Source organism: Lontra canadensis, unplaced genomic scaffold (genome assembly GCF_010015895.1).
Source record: "Lontra canadensis isolate GAN:19392208 unplaced genomic scaffold, GSC_riverotter_1.0 scaffold3, whole genome shotgun sequence".
Taxonomy (NCBI): domain Eukaryota; kingdom Metazoa; phylum Chordata; class Mammalia; order Carnivora; family Mustelidae; genus Lontra; species Lontra canadensis.
Window position 1 is genome coordinate 43,403,154 of NW_022630997.1, and position 26,666 is coordinate 43,429,819.

Sequence of the window (26,666 nt, forward strand, 5' to 3'; positions counted from 1 at the left end):
CCCCTGGGTGACCCCGCGTCAGCTGCCTGGTGCCTGGCATTGTCCTGTACCTGTTTATGCAGTCTCTGCTTGTGAGACCTGGCCTCTCCCTCCCGCTGCCCTCCCTGCCCCTCTCTGAAGCAGGGAAGACAGTAGGTGGGAGGTTGGTTCTCTGGAAAGAATGCCTGCCCTAGACCCCCAGGGTGAGGAGAGTGCCCTCTTTCCTGGCTCTCCTGCTTTTTCTGTTTTTGGTACCTTCGGATGCCGGCATCCCAGGGGTAAGCTAGGGAAAGCCTAGGGAGAGGACCAGGGCTCCTGACTAGGCACTCAGCTCTGCGCCTCCAAGCAAAGGGATCTTGTGCCCCTCTCATTAAGATCCCTAAGGCCATTCTCTCTACTGTCAAATGGGAATCTCAGGTTTGTCCTGCAGGCTGGAGGGCGGGGACACAAGACAGGGGGTATGTGGAGCCCAGAACTGCACCCCAGAAGCTTATCTGTGGCATATGTTTTGTTCCTGTAAGGTCCTTAAGAAGGGACAAAGGGCCTCTGGCCCCACTGAACTAGGTAACAAGGGCCGAGACAGACCTCGGGGTCAACAGGAACCAGGAGTCAGAGAATATGAGGATTTCTACATTGGATAGAAGGTGCCAGAAAGGACTAGGCTTGTGGTCTAATTACTGGGCTGCCCGGGGAGGGAAACAAGACATCCTTGCCCTTGAGCCACAAATAAAAGAGTGTTACAGAGATGGCAGCCACCCTGAAGAGGGGTTCTCAAACAGTGTCCCCTCAAGTCCTTGGGCCACTAGGGGTGCGGGGGGAGCGGAGCACAGTGTTCCAGCCCCGCCTATGCTTCACATTGCCCACAGTTCTCTCTTTCTCTGAGTGTAGTTAGAGCTTTGATTGGACAAGAGGTTTCACTACTAAAGCAAATATTTAAAAACCAGAGAACTAATCTAACCCCACCATTTCACCAACGAGGAAACTGAGGCCCAGAAAAGAGAAGTAGCTTGCTCAAGTTCACTCAGCTCAGTTGTGACAGACCTGCTGCCTGGGCCACTCACCCCTGGTTCGGGGACAAGAAGCCTTTATCCTGAGGATGAAGAGGACAACCGCCAAGTGTGTGTGTTGTGGGACGGGGGAAGCAGGGGGATGCCCCCATCAAGGTCTGGGCCTCAGCCTCAGTTCCCTGATGTGAGCCCAGACAGAAGTGAGGCCTCCAGGGCCAGGAACCATGTTCTCCCAAGGCAGGCAGCCCAGAGGCTGATCTGGGAAGACAGGAGGGCAAAGTCATCCTCTGCCCACCTCCCTGAGCAATGGAGAGCTTTTCGAGTTGTCAGGCCTGACTAGGCCTTTCCAGCCAACAATGAGCACAGCCCCTGCTCTCCAGTCTGCGGCCCAGCCCCAGAATCACCTCAGACTCCTCACTGCAGGTATTGGAGGCAAGCAGGCAGGTACCCCTCTTCCCTCTCTTACAGGTGCGGACACTGAGGCACCGGCGGGAAGTGGGCCTGGCACAGTGTCTCCCTGACGCAAACCGTGTGCTCTCATCATCATCGCCTGCTCCTCTGTTCGTGCTGGGGAGCTGCCCTCCTCCCCGCAGAGCAGCTCTGATTACCCCCGCGCCTGGCCCTGTGCTGACTGGCCCACACTTCCCCTCACCAGCTTTAGCAAAGACAACCAAAGTGCCTCTCTGGTCTCTCGGGCGGCCCAGAGCTCTTGGCCTGGCCCCTCTCCTGTGGAGGTAAACAGAACCCCCAGCTGCAGAGATGGCACAGACCCAGGAACTTGGTTCTCCCACACCGACTAGGTGGGACTAGAACAGCAAATCCCAGGAGGCTCCTCACACCTGCCCCTTCACTAAGATACAGCCTAGGACTCAGCACCAGGGTGACAAGGCAGATCAGAATTCTCCTAGTTAGCACTGAAAGTCCCAGGTTCCAAGAAATTCCTCCTGGGAAAACCAGGACAACTGGTCCCCCTACTCAGTGTACACAAAGGCAAGGTCATCACCCCTTTCCCTTCCCCTCACTCAACAGGGTCTTTCCTTTTTCTGGAACTCTAGTCTCTGCTAAGGCTAAGGGAGAGGACCGTAGTCAGTCCCTTCAACCTGTCTGGCCCCCTCAGACTGAGCTGGGGACTACCATAGGCCAACAGTAGGGTCAGAGGCCCAGAGTCTGCCCTAGGCCCTGTAAACGACCTGCTGGAGGCCCAGTCCTGCCCGAGGCCCTGTGAGATACATAGCAGAGAGAGCCCAAGAAAGGCCTAGTGGGGTCCTGTGCCTCAATCCCAAGCCAACTCTATCCTCACGCTGGGGGACACACCACTCCGGGTGACCCCAGGTAGGGCAACCCTAGGGTTGGAGCCAGGCAGAGTCCACCCAGGACTCACTGAGGCTGCCTCTACCTGTCTGACTTCGAGGTGAGTCATTTCCTCCCTCAGCTGGTTATGAGGCTGGGAAGGACAGGGAGGGGACGGCATCTAAAAATAGCAGGGCCTCCACCAGTGGAGATACCCAAAGAGCTTCTCCTGGGGCAAGGGAGGAGCCAGCTTCTCCTCCGAGCTGACAGCAACTGTGGCCCCCGCCAGGTGCCTGCCTTAGGCCCAGCAGCAGGATGGCCGGAGACCCCTGGCCTCCCCCTTCCCAGGCTCAGCAGAGAGAGCTGAGGTGTGGAGGAGGCATCCTGAAGGCTGAGACCCAGAAGCAGTGCTGGTGGTGTGGGAGCTTAAAAGACGACGGAGCCTGGGGACGGGTGGGAGGATGCGTGGTGTGTGATTCGGAAGGCTTGGCCCTCACCGGGACTGGCAGAGGGAGCGGGGACGGATCAGCAGCCAGGATTCACCTCCCACATCATCTCCACAGAACTACCTCGGCTCCCTGCCCTACCCACACACCGAAACACATACAGGGACACGCAGACATGGCCCCACACTCAGGCGGCCTCTGAATCATTTCCTTCTAGTAGCGCTCATCTCCCTCGTCACCAGCACGGACTGAGGACCTACTGTGTGCTGGAGTCACACCCTGGAAGGTCAGGAAATGGGGTTCATGACTTGCCTTGGGGACGTCTTAAGAGGACCCCGAGAAATACAAATCAAAACCACAGTGAGATACCACCTCACACCAGCCAGAATGGCTAAAATTAACCAGTTAGGAAACGACAGATGCTGGCAAGGATGCAGAGAAAGGGGAACCCTCCTACACTGCTGGTGGGAATGCAAGCTGGTGCAGCCACTCTGGAAAACAGCATGGAGGTTCCTCAAAAAGTTGAAAACAGAGCTACCCTATTACCCAGCAATTGCACTACTGGGTATTTACCCTAAAGATACAAATGTAGTGATCCGAAGGGGCACGTGCAACCCAATGTTTATAGCAATGTCCACAATAGCCAAACTATGGAAAGAACCCAGATGTCCATCAACAGGTGAATGGATAAAAAAGATGTGATTGATACACACACACACACACACACACACACACACACACGCAATGGAATACTATGTAGCCATCAAAAGAAACAAAATCTTGCCATTTACAACGGGGTGGATGGAACTAGAGGGTATTATGTTGAGTGAAATAAGTCAATCAGAGAAAGACAATTATTATATGATCTCTCTGATATGAGGAATTTGAGAGGCAGGGTGGGGGGCTTGCAGGGAAGGGAAGGAAAAAATAAAACAAGATGGGATCAGGAGGGAGACAAATCATAGGAGACTCTTAGTCTCACGAAACAAACAGGACTGCTGGGGGGAGGAGTGTAAGGAGAGGGTGGTTGGGTTATGGACATCGGGGAGGGTATGTGCTATGGTGAGTGCTGTGAAGTGTGTAAGTCTGATGATTCACAGACCTGTACCCCTGGGGCAAATAATACATTATATGTTAATAAAAATAATTAAAAAAAAAAGAAAGAAAAAAGAGGCCCCCAAGGAAAGGGCAGGCCAACAGCGAGGGCAGAAACACAAGACGCAGGGAGGACCCCTTGTGCTGGGACAGTCTGCCGTCATGGCGGCTTTGGGTTAAGTCCCGACACTGCCACTTTCTGGCCATGGGAACAAATACTCTCCCTGCCCAGCCTATGAGAGCTAGAGCTAGAGGGTGAAGGCAGGTAGGGATGAGGAGCTGCACGGTGTAACAGTGATGGCCACGATTGTGAACGTATTTACCTTGTTCCCTCCTATCCTCACAGTAGCCTAAGAAAGCAGGCATTACTGTCTCCATTTTCCATGTGGAAAAATGGAGGCCCAAAGACACTAAGTAACTTGCTTAACATCATACAGCTAGCCGAGGGGATTTGGACCCAAATCTGAGGCAAATTCACGTGCATTATGGGGTGCAGCTGGGGGCCTGTTAAGTCTGGAGTTAGTTCAGGGTATGATGATCTCTGACTCTTGGGGGAGGGTCCTTGGACACCAGCCTGGGTGACTAGCAGGTGCCACACCTCTAACTGGGGGCCAGGCCACCTTCCTTCTGTCTCACCGCCCTCACGCTGAGTCCCCACCAGCCCTCAGGGGCCGTCCCAGAAACACGGAATGTGCTACGCCCTCTCCTGGGGCCACCAGTGAGGGAAACAGCAACTCCCACTTGACAGAAAAGGCGAGCAGATCAAAGGGATCATGAACAAGCCAGTGGCCATAGAGCTGGAGAAAGCAGATCCCGGACCAAGCCCAGCCTCACACACACACCCTCCACGCTCTCCACAGCCCAGCTATCTGGCGGGTGGGGGGCGGGGGGACGGGGGGTGGGGGGAGACACGGGGATGGGAACTCTGTGCTCTCCCTGCTTGATCACACTTTCCCTGAAGCATCTTACTGGATTACCCGCAAAACCCAAACCTTGCATCAGCCAGATGGGCCCCGGCTCTGGGAAGAGCCTCTTTTGGCTTCTCGGGGCTTCCCCCACCGTTATCTGACTCATCATCTGCTGGTCCCAAGAGACGGGAGAGAGGCAGCCTCTTATCCCTACAGTACAGATGGAGACACCCAGGCAGGAAGTGACCTCTACCAATGAGTCAGGGGCCAGAGCCAGCAGCAGCTGAGGCTGGGAGGTCGCAGGTGGGGCTTCACAGCCTGGGTAATGCTCCTGGGGAGCCACACGCTCAGTGAAAAGGGGCCACCGTATACTAGGCAAAAACAGCAAGAGATGCGTGTTGAATGAATGGATGAAGTTTGCGGGCCCTCGTTGGAGGGTGGAAGGATGAGCAGGGATATTGCAGAAAGGATGAATATGATATAGAGGGAGGGGGAAAAAAAATAAACACAACATCCTGGAAGCCGAGTCCTTGCGGCAGTCAAGGACTCCGCCAGCCCAGCTGGGGCTTTTTCCTGCGGTTCTCCCATCTGTGAGCACCATCATGGCTATCCTTTACTGGGTGAGTCCTAACAACCGCCGGGATTTAACACCTTATAGCCTTCATCTTATCTAATTCCTCCTTCAACCCAATGAGGCTGGTATGTACTATCATCATTCCCATTTGGCAGACGACATATCTAGGGCTCAGAGAAGTTAAGCAAGTTCCCCAAGGACACACAGCTCAGCTCTTGTCCCAACAGGTATGGGACAACAAAGGCAAGAGCTGACTTAGAATAGCTCTCCACATGCAAAGGGGAGAGGGGCCCCTGTGTCTGCGGCTCCCACGTGGGACTGCCCAGGTGTGCCTGCTGCTTGGCGCCAGGAACTCGTGTGTCTGTCGCGTCAATGCAAGCGTGGAGGGACAAGCTCAGAACAGAACGCCCATGTCTCCGGGACAATGAGCCAGGGCGCCTGGGCGGCAGGGAGACCTAAGGCGAGCCTGCCTGGGCACAGCGAGCCTCCGGCGCGGTGCCCTCACCGGAAACCTAGCCCGGCGAAGGGGGTGAACTGCTGCGTGCGGCCCCGCAGGCGCCCTTCTCCCCCAGCTGGCCCAGCGCCCGCGGATGGGCCGCGCAGCACGTTGCCGGCGATTGCCCCATCCGGCCGCGGCGCGGACGGTCCAGCACGTTGCGCACAGAGCGCACCGGGCCGCCCCCTCCCTCAACCCCGCTCCTACCCCGCCCCGCCCCGGCCCGGCCCCCGCCCCTGCGGCGGAGGGAGGGGAGACCCGGCCAGACGGAGTCCCCAGCGGCGCATTCAGCCGGCAGCCGTCGCAGCCCTGTCCCAGACACCTTTGATGGCTGCCTTTTGCTCCGTCTGCTCTGAGGGGACAAACGAGGGAAATTGAGTAACCCAGCTCAGCAAGGCGGAAAACTTCCTGGCCGCTTTGTTACTCACGATTTCACATCAGCGTTTTTTGGGGGGAGGCGAAGGAGGCGGGAGGACTCCAGGAAGGATTTCTGGGGTTAAAGAGACTGAGCACAAATGCCGCCCTCTGGGCCTGTGAGCACGCTCCAGGCTGTGGTCTCTGCCTCCCAGGCCAGACACAGTGCCAGACTGCTCCTCAGATTAAAATTCATCTCCTCACCGCCCTCCTTGCTTTGAGTGGCTGTCAAGTGAAAGGGGAGGGAGCTTTTAGGGCTGGAACTGAGGCCTGACCTTTGGGGTCAAGTTTCGGCCTTTAGCGTGGGTTTGCTGTTTCACTTGGGCAAATCCCTTGACCTCTCTGGGCTGCATTTCTTCCTGGGGCATCAGTAATAATGTAAAGTTACATTAGTCCCTAAGGCTCAGGAAAGGCTTTGAATTTCTAGGAGGCAGGAGAAAGAAACTTCCGGTTGAAGGCAGAGACTTCCTCTTGAACACTCCTCCTCCTGGAGGCACATCCAGTCCAAATTTCATGACTTGGCACTTGAGGCTTTCTCCTTTGAGTCTAAGGTTCCAAATACACCCCCACACTGTACCCTTCGGGGGAATCTCAGACTCCCCACACACACACCACACACCACTAATGTTCATACTTCTATGCCCTTGCTCATGCTGTTCCCTCCCCCCAGAATGCTCTTCCCTGTACTCCTCAATGATTGACTCCTTCTGAAACAGATCTCCACTATAAATGTTACCACCCTAGAGAGTTCTTTCTGGAGTACAGGTCTAGAGCAGGGGGCCCCGTTATTCCCTCTCAGAGTTTCCTCTTCCTTCCCTCCTTAGCTCTTACTGTCCCTAGAAGCTTGTCCCTCCACTGAACTGAAAGGTCTATGAGGGAGAGATCATCTCCATTTTTTCATCTCCATATACCCAGCACTTACCCAGGAGCCTGGCACACAGTAAGAGCTTAAAAAATGTTTGTAGAGGGCGCCTGGGTGGCTCAGTGGGTTAGGCCGCTGCCTTCGGCTCGGGTCATGATCTCAGGTTCCTGGGATCGAGTCCCGCGTCGGGCTCTCTGCTCAGCGGGGAGCCTGCTTCCCTCTCTCTCTCTCTGCCTGCCTCTCCGTCTACTTGTGATCTCTCTCTGTCAAATAAATAAATAAAATCTTTAAAAAAAAAATGTTTGTAGAAAGGAAGAAAGGATGGATGGTTGACTGGCAAAGACCCCTAGAATAGGCAAAATGCCCACCAGGAGGAGGCCCGTGTTGTAAGATGATGTACAGGTGGGCAGGATGCTAGGCAGCCCGTTAAGCAGGTACAGACCTCTACAGAAGAGTGTTCCTGATACTGTGAGAAATAAACTCCTTTTCTTTCTTTTTTTTGGGGGGGGGGGGGGGGGGGGCAGGTGTTGGGGAGGGGCAGAGGCAGAGAATCTGAAGCAGGCTCCACGCCCAGCGCGAAGCCTGACGCCAGGCTCGATCTCACGACCTTAGCAGAAATCAAGAATCGGATAATGGGGTCTCTGGGGGACCAGTCGAGCATCTGACCCTTGGTATCAGCTCAGGTGGTGATCTCAGCGTCATAATCTCAGGGTTGTGAGATCACGATCGAGCCCCAAGTCAGGCTCTGCACTCAGCGGGGAGTTTGCTAGAGATTCTCTCCCTTCTCTCTCCACCCCTCCCACTCATGCTCTCTCTCTCTTTAACATAAATAAATAAATCTTAGAACAACAACAACAGCTGGGTGCCTAGGTGGCTCAGTTATTAAGCATCTGCCTTCAGCTTGGGTCATGATCCCAGGGTCCTGGGATCGAACCCCACACTGGGTCCCTGATCAGCAGGAAGCCTGTTTCCCCCTCTCCCACTCCCCCTGCTTATGTTCCCTCTCTCGCTGTCTCTATCAAATAAATAAATAAACTCCTCAAAAAATAAAAAAGAGTTGGACACTTAACGAGCTAAGCCACCCAGGCGCCCCGATGAATGTCCCTTTCTTTCTTTTTTTTTTTTTTTTTGGACGAATGTCCCTTTCTAATGAGCTAAAAAAAGGTGGTGGTGTGCAGGGGGAGTATGTATATGAAGGCATAGAAGTGCCTGTAAACAGAAGAAAAGTCAAGATGGGATACACCAGACTAAATACCCCTGAGGAGTAGGATACAGACATCGTCATGGTTTAATATGCACCTAAAACCTTGCTTGTCCTCATCATCACCTCTGGAAGGCTTCTCTGCTCCTGCCCTCATGTTAGAGGAGCCCCCCCCCCCAGAGGCCATGAGTACGGGGGCAGCCGGACAGACCACAGCAGCTCCTCTGGGTGCGTGGGTTTGTCCACTCTGTGCGGAGGAAAGCAGTGCTGGTGAGGACAGTGACAAGACGGCAGCAGGACTGACACCGAGAAGCCTACCTCCACTTGCCAGGCAACATCACGGCAGGTGGCCCCTGGCAATCAGGCAGAGCCAAAATGTGACAGGAAGCCTGGCCTTAGTGCGAGCTCACTTCCCGATTCAGGATACTCGGTCCCAGCTGTGGGAGGCACACAGGGCAGCGTCTCACTGCCCTCAGGATGCCCGGAGTTGAGAAGGGTCAGACACGACTTGGCATGAACCGGAGGCCTCCTGCCTGCCTGCCCACTTGCCTGCCGTCTGTGCCCCAGTGGCTCCCGGGAGACCCGAGGCAACACAATTCAGACCAACTGGGCTAGGGGAGAGGAAGGAAGAGCGGCAAAGGGCTCAGGGTCAGATGTCTGAGCCTCTGTTCCCACGGGTGCCTCTCATTATGCTTGTCAGGAAATACAAAGGAGTACGGCCCTTCGCCTTCATTTTCAGTTCCCATCTCAACCGGCCTCTCTTCCCCTGCCTGCCTCAAAACTGGTTTACCATCTGGAAAGTCATGGACTCCATCTGGAGTCACTCAGTTCCCCGTTGTTTCCGGTCCAACACCTTCTAGCCGTGCGTGGGTCCCTGGACAACTGGCTTTGTCCCTCTATGTCTCAGTTTCCCTAGTAAACTCGTTAATACATGGCAAGTGTCTATTTATTTATTTGTTTGTTTATTCAGAGATTTTATTTATTTATTTGGGAGAAAGAGGGAGAGCACAGAGGGGGAGGGAGAAGCAGGCTTCCCACTGAGCAGGGAGCCCGATGTGGGGACTCGATCCCAGGACCCCAAGATCATGACCTGAGCCAAAGGCAGACACTTAACTGACTGAGCCACCCAGGTGCCCCATAAAGAAACCTCAGTCGCACATCAAGTGTTTAGAAGGAGCCCAATATGCGTAAGTGTATCTGTTATCTATATGAATTAGCTGTTATCGGTGTGGCTAGGATGGTAGCAGTACCTACTTCCTTGAGCTATTGTGAGGATTAAATGAGATAATGCATGTCAAGTGCTTACTGGGTTAAGTGTTTACTTGTCTCAGTAAAGACAATAAGATGAGAGGATAGATCTTGTTCCCGAGATGCCAGGCGATTAGCAAGGCGGCTGCTGGGGGCTTCCTGGGAATAGAACGCTGGGCGCTCGGTGGCCCACGCTGCCATGCTGGTTCAACCCTGTTACCGAGCTGGCTGTTGCTGAGCTGTCTGGTTAGTCAACTGCCTGCTCCTTTAAACCCATTTAAACCAGCTCCATCTGGCCTGGCTTTCCCAACATACCATCCTGGCAGCTGTCACAGGCCCAGAGTACTGGGCAAAGTGTCAGGCCTGCTGCAAAATACATTGGAACTTTATCTGACCCCTGGCTCCCATCCCAACCAGAAATACATTGGCTGGTACTTGCAGCCAAGCTTGAGCAACCCTGGAGGCTGGAGGCTGGAGGAGGAAGGCAGCCGGGAATCACAGACCAGATATTCCAACCGCCCCCCCCAGCCCCATCATCTTTGTTGGCACCTTTTTATTCGCATCGTTCTATTAGCGCCATTCCTGACAATGAAACAGGTTTTGAAGGCTAAGGCTGAAACCTGAGCTCTGGATTTACAGAGAAAGGAGACCCCTCTCTTCCCTCAGTGTTGATTTGCAGCAGTCTTTTTGGGGGCCAGGACAATCCTCTGGGACCATATGGAATTCCCCAGAAAGGGCCCTGCAGAAAGGCAACAGGGACAACCATACCGGACTGGAACGTGGCCAGCTTCAGAGGCGATGCTGCTCACCCCAGGGTCCCCACCCCAGGCAAGGGTGAGCTTTGCTCCTGGCCTCAGAAAGGCCATTGTCTTTGAATAAAAGGAATTCCCAAAGCGCCCCACCCCAAGCGCAGTTGAGCATTCTAGGGGCACCTCGGTGGCTCAGGGGGTTAAGCCACTGCCTCTGGCTCAGGTCTCTCTCTGCCTGCCTCTCTGCTTACTTAGGATCTCTCTCTCTGTGTCAAATAAATAAATAAATAAATAAATCTTTATAAAGATCCTTTTAGTTCAGGGTGAGGAGAGGACTGGTCTTGAAAACTGGGAGATTCCAGCCCTTTTAGCTGCTTGACACCAAATTTAACACCAGTCAAGAAACACATTTTGAAGACCTACTATGAGCAAAGCCCTGAAACAAGTACTTAGCAATTATTATGTTACAGGACCCTGCTACGGGCTTTACAAGGATTACCTCTTTTATTAATCACAATAACTTTATCACAGAGGTATCATTAGTCCCATTTTATAGATAGGGAAATTGAGCCTCAAAGGGATTACGTGCTCAATTTTGGCAGCCCTGGGATTTGAATGCAGGTCTTAACCACTGTGCATACTTTTTATATTCTCCAGTGTCCTGGGAGAAAATAAAAGGCAAAAAAAGGTGATTGATGAGGGGTGCCTGGGTGGCTCAGTGGGTTAAAGCCTCTGCCTTCGGCTCAGGTCATGATCCCAGGGTCCTGGGATTGAGCCCCGCATCGGGCTCTCTGCTCAGTGGGAAACCTGCTTCCCTCCACCTCTCTGCCTGCCTCTCTGCCTACTTGTGATCTCTCTCTGTCAAATAAATAAATAAAATCTTTAAAAAAAAAAAAAGTGATTGATGAGTTTAAAGCATAGCATGTGTTTGTGCCAAATCAGCCAGCTGACCTAGAGCCCCCAGTGCACATGGGGTTATCCCCCCAGCCCGGATCTCCCATATGTCCCCACATTCAGGGGAGGAACTCTGAAGAGTCCAATAATTCTAAATTCAAACTTGACTTTCCAGGTCATTCTGACAGTGCATTCACGGAGGTAGAAAATACATTTGACTTGATAGCTTATTAGCTTGACTTATAAATGTTGAATATTTAGACATGTGGTATATAGGTTTCCATTTGCTCTCTTGCCCTATGCCCCACTTGCCGTGGTTTTCCCATGGCCCGCCTGTGGTGGTCAGGGGTGGGGAGTCCCTCCGAGTGACCAAGAGAAGCCACAAGCTCTGAGCAGGGACCAGGCCAGACACTGCCCTCTTGCAATTTCACCGAATTTCATCAAGGGTCAGGAAGTGAGTTGCTATAGTGTGGGGGAGAAGCCCAGATCGCCTACGCAGCCCCATGCAATGCTCGCCCCACCGCAGAACCCTCATCTCTGTAACATGCTTACACTGGCTCAACACAGATCGCCCTCGGTCCACAAATCATATCCGTTTTTCTCCCTTCTGCGTATACCTCCCTTTTCGGGAATAGAAAAGGCTGGAGGCGCTGTACTGATCAAGGAGAAAGAGAGACAGGATTGAGGGGACAAGACTGAAAGGGTCCCAGTGAAAGTGACGGGGTGAAGGGGAGCACAGGGCAGGGAGCATGGAGGTCCCTTAGGCTCCAAGGGGAAGTAGGGATCGGGAGATGGGCAAGCCGGGAGGCTCAGCCCACAGAGCAGTGGGTGCTAGGAAGAGCAGCTGTGCCCGAGTGAGGCCCTGGTGGGGAGGGTCAGTGGAGGCTCAGGTGAAGCCCCCAGCTGAGGCAGAAATGGTCCAGCACGGCCTCTGGGGCAGAGGGCACCCCCACAGAGCCCACCTGGAACTATTGACTCTGGCTTAAGGATTAACCGATATGCAGAATGGTGGAAAATGACTTAAAATATCCAAGTTGGTTGCTGCCCCATTCAGATCCCTTTCTTCCACGATGCCCTGTGGCTGTGATCAGGACTAATGGCAGCTTCTCCCTTCCCCCCACCCCCACCCCCCGCCATCCCATCCCAAAAGGCCTGTGGGCATGGCCAGGTCATCCAGACACACATGTCACCAGCAAGGGCATGAGAAGTGGACAGGTGGCGTGCCTCACTCAAGGTCACAGCCAGGAAGGCGTGAACATGAGGTGAAGCCGACAGCCGGGCGTGGGAAAGGAAAACCAATGGCCGGATTCCAGAAAGGATGCAACGTTGTCATCACCACCGCCAGAGCTCCCACTGATGTTGCCCTTTCTGGACGCCTGCTCCCTTGCCTGACCCCACGCCTCTGGAAAGAGCCCTATACGGTAATTATCCCCATTCTGCTGCTGAAGCTTCCAGTGCACAGAAAGGCTAAGTCAATGGCCCAAAGCCGCACAATAGCAAGTGAAGAGATGGATGACCCAGGTCAGGGCACAGAGTGTGTGAGGACCTGTGCACGCGTGTGAGCCTTCACTGTGAGCCCACACGAGAACCTTCCTCTCCGCGGGGAACATGTGTATCGTGTGAGATGGGTTCTCCATCTTTCCAGCAGCAGGGAACAGCTGTGTTGGCAGGAGGGGTGAGAATGGGTGAGTGAGCACAGCTTTGACAGCGGCAAACAGTGCGTGGGTGTGTGTTGACAGCAGGGTGTGGGATGGCAGTGCCATCACCATGTGTGTTTCTGCTGGCAGCGGAATGTTCTGGTCTGTGTTGATAAACAATTGTTTGGGCATCGAGAGGCTGGAGCCTGGACAGGAGTGGAGCGCTGGGGGCAGGTGGAGGCAGGAGGGAGGGGCGAGCCTAGGGGGCTAGTGGCCCAAGTCTGCAGCTCCCAGAACGAGGGGCAGCTGGCTGGCAGCTGCTGTTTTCCCAGCTGACCTCACTGGGTGCGAATGTCTGGGTGTGGATCGTTCTGCAAACCACCTGATGCCCATAAACACGAAAACAGGAGGAGGGACACACTGTGAGGAAGACGGTGTTCTTCCTGAGCTGCTCGGCGCACGGAGGGAGGTTTAATCAGCAGCTGAAGCCAGTGCAAGCACGTCGTGACTCCCATGATGGAGCGGATTCCTCAAAAGTCTGCTTCTTGGAAGAGGTGGCACCTCTGAGACCATCCCAGCTCATGACTGTAATTGGAGCCCCTGAATCTTGCCCTCGCCTCCTGGCAGACACAGGTGCAAGCCTGCAAGGGCATCTCAACCTAGAAGTCCCCCCATGAGTGACTTCCTGGGGCATGGGCCCCACCCCGTCTCTTCCCCACAGGCCCTCCCCTCAGAATGTCCCTTCACCCGCTCCCTCTCCACTAGCTGAGCTCTATGCTACCCCCAAGACCCGGTGTATTATTCCTCACCTCCTCCTGGAAGCCTTCCAAGCTGGTTCCAAGCTTAGAACTGTTTCCTCCCAAACCCCAACTGTTCTTGTTGCCAGGGCCCCTCCCACCGGCCTCCCCACGCGGATGTTGCCTAAACAGGTTCTCTATTCAGGGCACTGAACTGGAATTGGGAAGACTCAGTAAGTACCCTCGTGATCTTACGGCTTAGTTGGGATGCACAGAGGGCAAATACACAAATGGGGCTGCAACAGAGGCTGAGTGAGGGCACATAAGAAATGTGGTGGGAGGGGCACCTGGGTGGCTCAGTGGGTTAAAGCCTCTGCTTTCGGCTTGGGTCATGATCCCAGAGTCCTGGGATTGAGCCCTGAATCAGGTTCCTTCCTCAGTAGGGAACCTGCTTCTCCCCCTCTCCTGCTCATGCCCTCTCTATCTCTCTCACGTGCTCTTTCTATCTCTCAAATAAATTAAATCTTAAAAAAAAAAAATGTGGTGGGAGATAGACATGGAGAGGCGAAATGTGGTGGGAGATAGACATGGAGAGGCATCACTCCTATTTGCAGACGAGGGGACAGTTAGCCCACGGGAGCAAGGGTGTGAGCCTGCCCAGTTAGTTTCCTCTCGCCAAGTTCAGGGATCTTTTGAAGCCAGCACACGGTATCTGCTAAATCAAAGTTTGTGGTTTCTAGGTTGAAAGTCTCCCAGGCACCTTCTGAAATCCTTGTTTGGGACCCAGAGGCTCCCCTGCCCTCCTGCCATGTGCCCTCTGCCCTCCATGGGGTTGGTGGCAGGAAGCCTTGGTGCGGGTGGGGGAGCTTAGTGCTGCTGCTCCCTGCTCTGCTGGCGGCTGCCTTCCTGCCCACCGCCTGCCATTGGCAGGGGGTGGCAACCGACTGTCCAACTTGCTGGTGGGGCCAGGGTTCACAGCTCCTGCTCACCCCAAAGGCCTGGGCCAGGGGAAAACACCTTGGACCTATGCATAAGCACAGACACATCCCCCGGGGAGCACTGGCCTCTCCCCTTACTTGGCTCAGATTGATCTCTTGCAGAAGTTCAGCAAAACCATGGTCCTTGCTTCTCCTCATGAGGCCCTGCCAGGAGACAGACCCGCTCTCCTCCAGACGCTCAAATAGAGTTCTTCCCAGCTGCCACATTTTAACAGGACCAACCTGAGCATCCCACACAGTGGCTGGCTGCCTCTGTTTCCATGTGAGTGATGTCCGAAGGACCCTCACCCCAAAACACCTTTCCCCGGCGTGTGGAGTTGCACTATTAGCCCTCTCCTCAGGGGGCCTTATAAAAATCTGATTCATGGGGCACCTGGGTGACTCAGTGGGTTAGGCCTCTGCCTTCAGCTCAAGTCATGATCTCAGGGTCCTGGGATCGAGTCCTGTATCGGGCTCTCTGCTCAGCAGGAAGCCTGTATCTCCCCCCACCCCCCGCCTGCCCCTCTGCTTACTTGTGATCTCTGTCAAACAAATAAATAAAATCTTTTTTAAAAATCTGATTCATGCTTAAATCACACTATATGGTACACCTGAAACTAACATAATGCTGTATGTTAACTATACTGGAATGGAAATGGGAGATTCATGCACACTTAAAAATGGTGAAAATGATCAATTTGATGTTACGTGTATTTTACCATGAAAACAAAAATTTTGAAAGGACATGCATTGTTTTATGTCAAGATGTCAACAGCATTATCTTTCTAGATGACAGAAATTTGGGTAACTTCATTTTCATTTGTATACTTTTCTATATTATTTGATTTTTCTTGAGCAATTGTGCATATATCACCATTGGACAATTCTATTAAGCAGTTGGGCATGTATTGGCAAGATAACGTCCTTTCTGCTTTGAGAAATAAACACTTTGACTTTCAAAAGAATATATAATTTGCTCCTAGAGAAGCAACACCTGAAGTCAGTATATAGCTCACTTCCTAAATCAGGGAATTTTGAGAAGAATCCCCCAGGGAGGTTCTCTGACCCAGGTTGGGGAGCAGCCCCAGTGATTCTGAGGGCAGCCTGGTCTTCTAATCCCAGCCTTGGAGACCCCCTGGGTGGAGCCCCTCCCCAGTCTGGGAAGGAAAAGAGGGCTCCACCCACCCTGGTCCGCTGTTGCTGACCCCTCCCTCCCAGGAGCGGGACCAAGACGTGGGTTTTCCTGGTTCTCTTCCACGGGGGGCCTCTGCGCCCCTTTCCTTGTTTAATAGATCTTTGGGGGAAATGGCAGGAGGGCCACTTTGATGGCAGGGTGCGCCCAAGCTGAGGCTGGACGAGGCCTGGAGAGGTCATTCAGTCCAGTCCCCCGTCTCCAGGCAGCACTGGAATTTTCCCAGCTGGGCAAGCCTTTATCTTGTTTTGAGGACTTCGGAAGCTGGGCACTCCACACCCTTCCTTGGTCAGCCATTCTCATGTCTAAACATTTCTAGCCAGGAAGTCCTTCCTCATGTCTAATCCGAACTTTCTACGCTAAGAGTTTCCATCCTGTGGCCCTTGTGGTTAGAGACAGGGAAATGGCCCTTGCTTCCCTGCCATCATCCTAGGTCAGAAGCCGCTAGAGCCTTGAATCAGGACCAAAGTCCTAAGTCACGGTGAACCCCAGACAAGTTGCTACTAGTCTTTGAACTTCAGTTTCCTCATCTGTCAAATGAGGCTGATGACATCCATGGTGCAGGAATTGAGAGGGTCAAATGAGATATGAGTGTGTGGAGAAGGCATAAAACTCGCCAGCAACATGAGGCTGTAATTATCATTAATAAATAACAACCACCCATCCTTGCTGAACCACCTGAACCCAGTATTTTAAATTAAAATTTCATGTGTGGGGCACCTGGGTGGCTTAGTCGTTAGGCATCTGCCTTTGGCTCAGGTCATGATTCCAGGGACCTGGGATCACACCCCACACTGGACTCCCTGCTCAGCGGGTAGTCTGCTTCTCCCTCTCCCACTCCCCCTGCTTGTGTTCCCTCTCTCACTGTGTCTCTCTCTGTCAAATAAATAAACAAAATCTTTTTAAAAAATTAAAAGAAAATAAAATTTCACGTGTGTTAGAAAATAAAACTACCACATCAAATCCAGGATTTTATAAGCATTATTGCTTAGAACAGGGGCATGTTAAGACAACAACAGAAACAAAACTTACCATTGTTTTACAGAAAAAAATGTTGAATAAATGAAACTCCAGGTAGCATGAGGCTAGGGCTGAAATTGTGAAGGTTCCTTCTAGGCATGGCAGCGGAGCAGAGCTGGCCAAGGGGAACCAAGCAGGTTGCTTCTACAGAGTGGGCAAAGGGGGGCTCAGCCAGGGGAAGGATGAGAAGTGAAGTCCCAGAGGATGGGGGTGGGTGGGGAGACAACTGTTGAGTGTCCTGCCCCAAGATGCAGCCCTCTCTGGCTTCTGGAACAGTCTCCCCTCAAAGCTGGGCTGTTACCAGCTTCAGCAAGCCTGGTGGGAAGGCAAGACTGGAATTTCATGTCCATCTTGTGGTACCCAGGACTCAAAGAACCCCTTTCATCCAGGTCTCCCCTGCCAAGGGGAATCAGATAACCCGAACCCTACCTTGAATCCCTCCAGCAACATCGCCCCCGCTTTGGTTAGTAAGCTTGTGCTGCGGGACTTACAACTTTCCAGACAGGCCCCCCTCCTCCATTTTCAATGCGGGTCGTGCAACAAGGCTGGCAGGAAAGGTCATCTGAGACCCTCTGTGTGCCAGGCCCCTTGCTTGGCACCAGGACATAGAAAGCTCTTCAGGAGCTCACAGTAGCACCAGGGAAACCCCCCTCTCATGCCCATCCCAGATCTGACAGAGCTGTGTCTGCCACTCAGGCGGTGGGGGAATTGGTCCCCTCTCCCTGAGGGTCCTTGGACTCCTGGGACCAAGCATCTTATTGGAAAAGGATGTTACCCCTTTGTGCTCCAAGTCCCTCATTTACCAGCAACATGAGGTTTTATGGCCACACCCAGCAACGAGCATTGTTTTTTGGTTGTTGTTTTTTTTTAAGATTTTATTTATTTACTTGTCAGAAAGTGAGAGAGAGTACACAAGCAGGGGGAGCAGCAGGCAGGGTGAGAAGCAGGCTCCCTGCTGAGCAAGGAGCCAATGCCACGATCAGATCGGAAGGCAGACACTTACCTGACTGAGCCATCCAGGCATTCCCGGCAGTGAGCATTGCTTGAGCTGGAGTTTCTCAAACCCTGGTGTCTGTACACCAGTTCTCTGGTGTCTGAGATGTCTCTACAAGACTTTAAGATGCCTATGTTTTCATTTTGGAATAATCTCAAAAAAAAAAAAAAGTCAGTATAAACAGATTCTACATCATCTGGATGCTTGGCTTACAGCCAATTATGTGATCACAAAATTTTAGCGTCCCCATTTGCACTAATGTTTATGGAAAGCAGTCAACTTGAGTTTTGTTTTTTATTTTTAATTTAAGGAGATGCTACATATGGAAAAATACGCAAACCTTAAGTAAAGAGCTGGATGAATTTTCACAAAGAGAACACATCTGTGAAACCAACAGGAAACTAAGATTATTACCATCTCCCCCAAGACCCTCTTCAAGAACTCCTACACCTCTCAGTGATAACCATTATCCCTCATAGCATAGATCGGTTTTGCCCATTTTTGAACTTGATACAACTGGGCCATATAGAGTGACTCTTTGGTCCCGGGCTTCTTTCTCCCAACATAATGCCCCTGAGGGTCATCCATGTTAGCTTCTGTCCAGTGCTTCTCAAAGTAGGATCCTCACAAGTCGTTCTTAGGGTTCCATTAATGTATCAGCTACAGAAAAGCAAATGTGGGTGCCTGATGGTTCAGAAAGGGGTTAAAAGCACCCCACTGCAGGGCACACAGTCTTGCCCTGGGCCTTCGCTCCACAGCCTAGACCCGGCCATAGTCCCACTCTGGACTCCCAGACTGTAGCTTCCCCAGCACACCCTGCTCAGCCTTTAGGTCTTTGCAAATGCTCCTCCCTCTGCCTGGGATGCCCTCCCCTTGTTTGTCTTCCTAGCAAAGGCTTCTGTGTTTTGTGTCACCTGAAAGACTGTCTGCCCTGTGAGGTCTCCACTGGTCCCCCAAGGCAGACTCAGGCACCCCTGTCCTTGTGCTTTATCCACATTTATCCAGCATTAATCATATCACTGCGGGTCTCTCTCCCAACTTGACTGTGGGCTTTAAGACCAGCCGTGTGGGGTGACACTGGACTCCCTCCCAGAGTGACCAATCTGGGAGTCCTGCTGCACTGCACCCCCACCACCCAGGGCCATCAGAGGCAGGAGCAAGGTCCTCTGTCCTGGCTCATCTACCTCATTAAACATGAGGTTCGGTTGGCTCCCACATCCCTGGGTCATTAGCAAGGGTGGACAACATCAGATCTATGGCATGGGAGTCCTTGGCCAACCCACCACACCAGGGAATTAAAGGTCTGGAGAGCCCTGCTTGGGCCAATGCCAAGCCCTAGGGCCCAAGGGTGAGATACTTTACCAGACAGGCATCAGTTTCCTCATCTGTGAAATGGGAACAATGAACCTGGTCACCTTCCTCTTTCCTGGGAAGAGTATGGAGTTAATGAATGCCCAAGACCGGATGTGACTATACCCAAGACCCAGTGCAAGCTGCCTAGAGGCAAGGGAATGGCCTAGCTGACCCTAGTTTCTCTCCTCCTGCCGGGGACTGAAGGACAGTGCGGGACCAACAATTCTGCTGTAGCTGCTCATCTTGGTCCCCCACCCTTCCTTGGGTGGGTCTTGGCTTGGAAGCCCTAATCTGCTTGCTCAGCACCTGCCCCACTTATTCCAACCTAAATTTGTCCAGCCCTGTGGCTTGCCCCTGCAGGGCTGTGTCCAGTCCACTGCAGTACATTGGGTTTCTCCGTCCCTTCTCACAGAACCCTATTCATACCGTCCCTCCTCTAGGCAGCTTTCTCTTGTTATCCTTGGGCACCGAGGGCTCATCTACACTCTGGGCATTTGTGAAGGGTTCGTGTCCTAGCTGTCCCCCAACTTCCGACCCCCACTCTATCCTGAAGTAGAACTGGGACCATAGAATGTGGTTCTTGGAAAAGCGGGCTCCACCCAGTGGGAAGATGGAAGCAGCGCCCTGTTGCCATGGCAACCAAAAAGCATTTCCCACCCCCCTCGCGAGTTTCTTCATTGGCCACTGAGCTCGAGGTCCCGCCTCCGCCACCAGAAGAGACCAACTGGAGGCCGGCTAAGTGTCCCCTGCTGGGGGATTAGCGGGGGTGACACGTCTCTCTTTCTATTCTGCCCGCGAGGAAACCCACCGGCTCTTGATCCCACTTCTCGCGGCCATCGTGGCGTCGATGGAGCTGTGTCCGAGAGTCGGGGAGAGAGGATAGAGGGAGGTGGGGAGCCGAGGATGTTTCCTCGGGCGGTTCTGGGTAGACGCAGAGCTGGGTTGTTGGACTGGGGGGGAAGCAGTTTTTCTTCCCAGCAATTCAGGTCGCCAGAGAGGGCGGGGGGCGACTCATTGGGACTGCAGCCGAGAGGTCCCTGAGGGCCGCCAGGCGGAGGCACAGGCGCAGGCGCTGCGCGGCGGGGAGGGGGGGTGGCTGCGGTGAAAAGTCTTATGGAAGGGGGTGGGGAGGATCGCATTATCAAAAGTAGGCTGGGGCTCCTGCAAGTGGCAGGAGTCTGGGCTTGCACTCGGAATCCTGGTTCGAATCCCCCCTCTACCCTCTTCCGCAGTGTGACCTTGCACTCACGTGACTTCCTCTCTCTAGTTCGAGGAGCGGTCGGATCGCCTTTTACTTGCTGCCGATCCCTGTGCTGAACACCCTAGGAATTTTCTCTCCCAAATGACTTCAAAAAGACCCTGAAATAGGTGGGGCTGTCTTTATCTGCATTTTACAGATAAGGAAACTGGCTACCTGGGGAAAGCCTCGGGAGAGCTCAGTTGGTTGGTGGTTGCCAGGGGGCAAGTAGGAGGTGCGTTCCCATCCCCACCCCCAGGCCTCCTGGCCTGTCCGGAAGGAAGGGTCGTGCCAAGCTAGGAGACTTGCGTGGTTTCTTTTAGCAAAACTGCGTCAGACTCTGTCTGGGGGTAAACCGCCACTAACTGGTGACAGCGCCTTGATTACAACAGATCAGAAAGGGGAAACCGAGCCTTCTCCGCCCTCTCCGGAAAGTTCCCTTTCCAGGAGACAACAGATTAAAGAGGATAGTGACTGCCTTCAGGAGGATGGAGAGAGTGTAACTACTTTTGCTCTTTCAAAACCGCCTAAAATTACCTCTGGAAGCCTCCACTTAGCGGTAACAGACCTATTCAACTTAGCCTGACTGGGGTTGAGACCCCGCAAAGACCGACCTTACTGGACAACACTAATGTGCTCCAACCGGAGGAGTGAGCCAGCAGAATGGGCACTGGTTGTAAGCATGAGGCTGGACGCAGTCTCTGAGCCAGACATTCCTCATCTGTAAAATGGGCTTGATGGGAGTGTGAGGATTAGGAAAAATAATCATGACACCCACTAGAACCTTTCCTGGTGTTAACCTGTGCTCTGGATGGGTGAGGTAGCCCTCCCTCCAGTGTCTCCCCCATCACACTTACGCCCCCCGCCCCCACGGTGGTCACACACACACCCCAACACAAAAACACCAGAGTTTCCAAAGACCGCACACTCAGAGAGAGGCTTCTGTGCAGAGCCCTTGCGGCTCAGTTCCAGGGGCGAGAGTCAGAATCAGTAACACTTAGGGGGCACCTAAAAATTTATGGTTTTTGAGTGCCTAACAATGGTCAGGCTCCGTAAGAAGCGTTGAACCCTGGTGAGCCCTTTTAATCATCTCAGAACCACCCTTCTCTCCTAAAAAATACTGCGGAGAGTTACCCATTAGTTAAGAAACTTCACCATGGGGTGGGGGGCTGGGTGGCTCAGTCAGTAAAGTGTCTGACTTTGGCTTAGGTAGTGATCCTGGGGTCCTGGGATCAAGCCCCATTCCGGCTCCCTGTTCAGCAGGGAATCTGTTTCTTCCTCTGCCCCCTCACCCTGCTCCTTCTCTCTCTCTCAAATAAATAAATTTTTGAAAAGATTTTATTTATTTATTTGATAGAGACACAGCAAGAGAGGGAACACAAGGGGAGTGGAAGAGGGAGAAGCAGGCCTCCCGCTGAGCAGGGAACCCTATGTGGGAATCCCATCAACTTGAGTCTAAGGCAGACACTTAACGACTGAGCCACCCAGGTGCCCCAATAAATAAAATCTTAAAAAAAAAAAATGCTCACCATGTGAATTTCAGACTCTTTCTGATGCAAATGACAGAAAACCTGACTCAAACTGGTTTATGCTAAAAAGGGAATTTGCTGGCTCAGGCAACTGAAAAAATCCAGGCATGACTGGATCTGGAGACTTGAAAATGTCTGTCGTAAAGACTGCATCTCTCGCCTCTGCCTCCACCATCTTGGCGCCATGTTTGGGCCTCATGAGTGGAGGTTCTTATCATCCCGAGTCCTAGCTCTGTATGAAAGACAGTCTTGGTAATTGTAGCACAATTCTCAGGATTTACTGTAATTACACGCGCAGGCGCTGGTTGGGGGGGTCATGTGACCACACTTAGAGAAGGCACAGCTGGGGAAGAGTCAGCATGGATTGGAGGCCTGGTCTGGCCTGTAGCAAGGGGCTGAAAGGGAGGGAGGAAGGAATATTTCTCCCAAGGAGGAACAGAAAAGATGGGCAATGGACACTAGCAGCTAAGTCGCCCTGTGTCTTCTGCACTGAGGTCTTCAGGTGAGAAGGTTGAGAAGAGTTGGGGCGGGGCTTGAAGTCTGGGAGTCGGACTCCAGAACCCACGACCCTAAGTCGTCTACACCTTCCACTACAGGTACCAGCCTGATACTAAGCACCTAGTAGAGAAAATGTTCACACGGAAGGTAAGGCCCTTGCCTTGGGAGAGAGCCCAGCCCTTCTGCATGGTCCCAAGTCACTCCTCCCCACCTCCCACCCTGGCTGCTCTTCCGGCAGGGTCCTAGGAGCCTCTCTGGTAGCTGGGCCTGGGCTGCTGCCTGACATGCTGCAGAAGGCCTTGCATTAGCTGGAGTTATGCACTGTTCTGGGATCTAGTTGCTTCCCATTTCTCCAAGCAGAGGGGAGAGTCTTTGGGGACTAGAACGGTGTTCTCCCTTCTGGATGTGGTCCCTCTCTGGGACCAGCAGAATGTGTGCAGTAGACAGCAGCGGTGATTTTGAGAGGCCCTAAGACGGTTCTTTTCTACCCCCTGTGTACCTCCTTTACTGTACAAAAATTCCATGATTAGATGGGATTTCACTCCTTTAATTCCCCTTTAGATTCATTCAGATTCCCCTGAGAAAGGCAGCGTAGTAGGTCCAACCTGCTCATTCACACTGGTGAGAAGCGCTCACAGAATCTTCCCTGAGGGCAAACTTTGTCATCCTGGCCACCATGGATTGAGGGCCTCCTACGTGCTTTCCACGGATTGAAGAGCATCTCATGGATTATCTCATTTAATCCTCACAACTCTGTGAAGTAGATACTGTTAGTGACCCCGTTTTACAGATGAGGAAACTGAGGCCCAGAGAGGTTACCGATCATGCCCAAGGTCTGCAGGGAGTGAAACAGGGATTTGAACACAGGAAGTCTGGTTCCAAAACCTACCCTCTTCATTCTTCCACCAAAATAATCCCTAACACTTTTCAGTGTTTGGAGAGGAGTTCTTCTCCCTGGACCCCACACGGCACCCAGTGAGAGGCGCCTGGGGTCAGCTCCCTGGTGTCCTGGGAACAGAGGGAGAGTGTGGGGGGCATGGAAGCTGGGAGCTGCCAGAACAAACCTGCTCCTTCTTCCCTTCCTCGTCTTCTCCCTCCCTCTATCCTTCTTTTCCTTCTCTTTCTTCCCTCTCCTTTGGCTCATTCATGCAGCCACCCGCACACCTACTAGAGGTGAGGGCTCTGGGTAAGCAGTGACCCAAACAAGTGTCCCTAGTGCTCTCACAGGGTCTACAGTCTAAAAAACCAACAGGGGTGCCCGGCTGGCTCAGTTGGTGGAGCACATGACTCTCCATCTCGGGGTCATGAGTTTGAGCCCCACATTGGGTGTAGAAATTACAATCAATCAATAAAATAAAATAAAAAACAAAAAGGTCTTGCTATTTGTTGAGGGTTTATGGTGAACAGGGCCCTGAGCTAGTTGCTGAAAACCTGCATCATTCCCAGAGTCCACTTTCTCAGGTAGGAGACTGATACTTAGAAAGACCTACAGGCATTATCTCTTTTTATGACTCCAGACTGACTCCAGAGTCCCAGCATCTCACCACTGGACTGGACTGCCCCCCTTCTTGGGGTGTAGTGAGGATCCAGTGGATACTTAGAGTGAGGAGTGCACACACACACAACACACACACACACACACACACACACACACACACCGCTGGCTCTGTGACTCCAACAGCCAGGCCCAGAGGCAGCCATTCCTGCTGTCTCCAGCACCTTCCTTCCCACCAGGAGCCAGGCCCCACCCCAAACAGGAGCTGAGTGGGTGAAGGCCGTCTCCCAAGGAAAGGATAGGCTGGTACACCAAGACCTCTGAATGGAAAACCCCAGGAAAATTGAATGAGAGTGATCTAACCAGAGGTTCTGGAAGGAGACCTCACCTGCTCTCCCAGGGCAGCCTTTGAGAGGGACTTCTTGTGCCCTGCAAGGTTTCCTCTCCCTTAAGTTGATCTGCTCACAGGCTGTGTCTGAAGTGTTACCCACCAGCAACTTCCTAGCTCCAGCTGGATGGGGAAGCTCCATGCTTTCTGACTGGGTCCTTCCAGGTTCTTCATAGGGATTGGTGTTCCCATTTTACAAATACAGAAACGAGGCTCCGAGAGGCTGACCCACAGCCACCTAATGAGGGTTTTGAATCTGTTGCCCCAACAAGTGTCTACTAAGCACCTAAATGAATGCCAGGGTCTGAGCTATGTCCAGGAGATAGAGCAGTGGGTGAGGGGGGCTTGTCCTACCTCTAGGAGAGTCAATTTCAGTAGGGCTGACAGACCAGAGGAAATACTGGAAATGTTGGCAGGACGGTGACAAGAGCTAAAAGACTTTGGGCAGGGCAAAGACAGAGGTCCCCTTGGGGCTCTCTCAGCTCCCACATTTGGGAGGACCCAGTAGAGAAAAGGGGGACTGGGGAGCTGAAGTGGGAAAGGCTGGGGTCTGGGATCAGTAGTCTTGGCTCAACTGAGGTGTTAACTGGGATGTTAACTGGGAGAAAGAGTTGGAGCTGCCCAGCCCCCCCCCCCCTCACCAAACGCAAAATACCCAGACACCTCTCGGGCCATGCTCTGCCTGCCTGGAGTTTCCAGACCAACAGTTTCCTTGTCTGGGGTGCTTTCCAGCCACACCTGCTTTCCTGGAGTCCAGTCCCGTCTATCCCTCCTGCCAGGCATGTACTTGGTGCCTAGTGTCACTCTGAGTAATTCCAGAAACCCAGGTGCCCTCACCCACTCCTGATTCAGTTTGACTCACCCTCCCCAGTTCTGGAAGGTGGCTCTTAGCTGTTCTTACCTCATGCTTGGGCACCTGGGGCCTGTGAGAGCAGCAGGTCCTCTTCCCCACTCTTTTTTTTTTTTTTTTTTAAGATTTTATTTATTTATTCATGAGAGGGAAGGGCAGAGGGAAAGGCAGCTGAGCAGGGAGCCAGATGCAGGACGCCATCCCACGACCCTGGGATCATGACCCAAGCCAAAGGCAGACGCTTAACCATTTGAGCCACCCAGGGAACGGCCTCTTCCCCACTCCTGAAGGTTAAACTGGTTGGTGTCTCACAGGGGAAGTGGAGAAGCCCTGAGGAGGGAACCCTCATCCACCCAGGATTAACTTCCTCCCTCTACAGTCTTCAGACATCTCCTTTCCAGCAATCACCAAAGTTCTTCCTGTTCTTAACAGGAAAAGAACATTATTTAGGAAGAATAGCTAATATTGGTTGTTTACTAGATACTAGACACTCTGCAGACATCATTAGAGCCAATATTAGAGCCAACATTCCATTCTTGGTGCTTATTTTCCAGATGAGAAAACTGAAGCTCAGAGATGGGACTCGTCTTGTCTCAGGTCACACAGCAAGGACTTGGTTGAAGTGGCACTGGAACCCAGGTATACTAGACTTCTGAGTTGTTTCACCAGGGGCACACACACCTGACCCTCACTCCAGCTGCCCACAGCTCGGGGAGGGAAGATAGGACTCATTCCACCTGCCAAGCTTGAGCCTGCTCAGATCCAACCTCATGCACCCCCAGGATCCTTTTGTGATGGTGCTAGGGGGATGGAAACTCTGAGAGGAGCCACCATTTGTTCAACCCAAGGACCTGAGTTCCATTACTTCCTAGATGGGGAGAAGCCCAGACCTATAAGAGGTGCCCCCCCTTACGTGTGGGTCAGGTCTGTGCTGCACATGAGAATCATAGCCAGTCATCCCTCCTCATATGGAGGGCCTACTAGGTGCCAGGCTCTGGGGCTTCCACGGAGAGCTCTTCTGGCCCCCCGGGGGTCTAGGAGGGAGGCTGCTCCTGGAAGAAGCAGGATAAGTGCAGGTGCCCCTAAGTGCAGGAGCAAATGCAATGCCGATCTTGCGGTAGGGGGACTCCAGCTGCTTCTGCGGAAGTGGCCGGGGAAGGCTTCCCTGAGGAGTGGGGGACCTCGGAGCTAAATCTGACGACCGAGGAGCCCATCGGGTGCCACTGAGGAGAGGGCGTCCCCCGCTGAGGGAGCAGCTACAGCGCCAGCGACCGCAGCGGCTGTCCGCTCCCAGACTGCGCCATCTGCTTCACCAAATTTTCCATTTCTTGCATCCATCTCCCTCCTGGCTCTGGCACCGTCCCCGTGTTCACCGCCACCCTCTTAATGCTGGCCCACATCACTGTCCTTCTCGTCTCGTGGGTGCTCTCCCGTCTGCCTGTGGGAACCTCCTCCCTCCTTTGCCGCTCCAGCTCGGGTTCCCGGTGCTAGGAGGTTTCCCCTGGTGGTTCCTGTGTCCTCACCCCGCCCCACCCCCCACCGTGATTCTTCTAAACTGACTACCTCATTCTACGCCATCCTGGTTCCCACCCACTC

The 26,666-nt window shown here is 53.0% G+C and overlaps 1 long non-coding RNA gene across 1 annotated transcript; it reads left to right on the plus strand.

The window, feature by feature from the left end:
* Positions 1–593: 593 nt before the first annotated feature.
* On the plus strand, positions 594–25,686 carry LOC116857022. The gene is made up of 3 exons (XR_004380672.1): positions 594–787; positions 24,112–24,114; positions 25,677–25,686. It is a non-coding gene; the product is annotated as an uncharacterized LOC116857022 (long non-coding RNA).
* The last annotated feature ends 980 nt before the right edge of the window (positions 25,687–26,666 follow it).